The sequence below is a fragment of the Penaeus monodon genome, chromosome 25, assembly GCF_015228065.2.
Source record: "Penaeus monodon isolate SGIC_2016 chromosome 25, NSTDA_Pmon_1, whole genome shotgun sequence".
Classification (NCBI taxonomy): domain Eukaryota; kingdom Metazoa; phylum Arthropoda; class Malacostraca; order Decapoda; family Penaeidae; genus Penaeus; species Penaeus monodon.
This window is the reverse complement of record NC_051410.1, coordinates 10,135,704-10,136,705: the sequence shown is the minus strand read 5'-3', so window position 1 is coordinate 10,136,705 and position 1,002 is coordinate 10,135,704. Positions and strand designations below refer to the sequence as shown.

At 38.0% G+C, this 1,002-nt stretch overlaps 1 protein-coding gene across 1 annotated transcript in view; it reads left to right on the top strand.

Moving 5' to 3' along the window:
* The first annotated feature begins 493 nt into the window (after positions 1-493).
* Positions 494-1,002, top strand: part of LOC119589520 (McKusick-Kaufman/Bardet-Biedl syndromes putative chaperonin-like) — a 9,574-nt gene continuing 9,065 nt past the window's right edge. The window contains exon 1 of the mRNA XM_037938121.1: positions 494-575. The gene's annotated coding sequence lies outside the window, so the exon portion shown is untranslated. The remainder of the gene's footprint in view (positions 576-1,002) is intronic.

Sequence of the window (1,002 nt, the reverse complement as noted above, 5' to 3'; positions counted from 1 at the left end):
TTACACAATATGACATGTTTGTCAGACTTAATAATAAATACTTTTGATAAACAGGCATCTCGATATTTGAGTAATTTCATGTGTAAATAATCTACAGTGATTGTCATTCGGGTTTCACTTTAGGTCTCATTAAAATTTATACGGAAATTCTACACCAAAACTCAGTTAACTTGATTTGCATATTACATAATGTAACTTCGGTACATAATTAAAGTGTTCTAAAACACATATTTTTTATGATGAAGAACTAAACCAGTAAAATTACATTAAACACGTTAGATAACTCCAAAGCCGAAGCCACTGCCAGCAGAATGAAACAAAGTCTAATCGATCAACTAGAATAAGCGGCGTTATAACGCGTCCCTTGCCAAATACCAAACTTCGACACCAAACAAAACAACTTTCCGTCCAGTACACATTCATATAATTCCTTCCCAAAACCGTGGGCTCATCAAACTAACGCATCTCGACCCACAGGGGATGTCCCGGCAACGCATTCGGAAGGTGCGTGTATCAGCTGATTGTGTAACGTAAACAAACGGCTCTCGGCTGGCACTCGAAACCACACTTAGCAGGTATTTAGCTTGGGTATTATTTCTGGGTGCGGGAGGCTGTGTCTTACCCTGTTTTGTGGGAATGTATGTGCTTTCGAGAGTACTTGGCATGGCTAATGATTGATTATCAATTTTGTTCATAGAATTTTAAGGTACTTATGTAACTTTAGGAGCAGGAGAGTATGGTCAGTATCCGAATTATTTTATTATCAGCTGTTAATTACATAATTGTGTATGTAAGGACATGTCTAGATATAGATTATAAATAATGCTGTTTTATACTGGAGCAGAAATGTCAGTCACAGCTAGTCCGCCGTAGGCAAGGATAACAGGGCCATCAGACTCGAGCAGAAGAAACTCAGAAAAAGATTCTAGAAGTGTGCAATTAACCGAAGAGAAAATAAAATGAGAAGTGCATGAACCTGACTTGACTAAGCCTAGGCTGGTT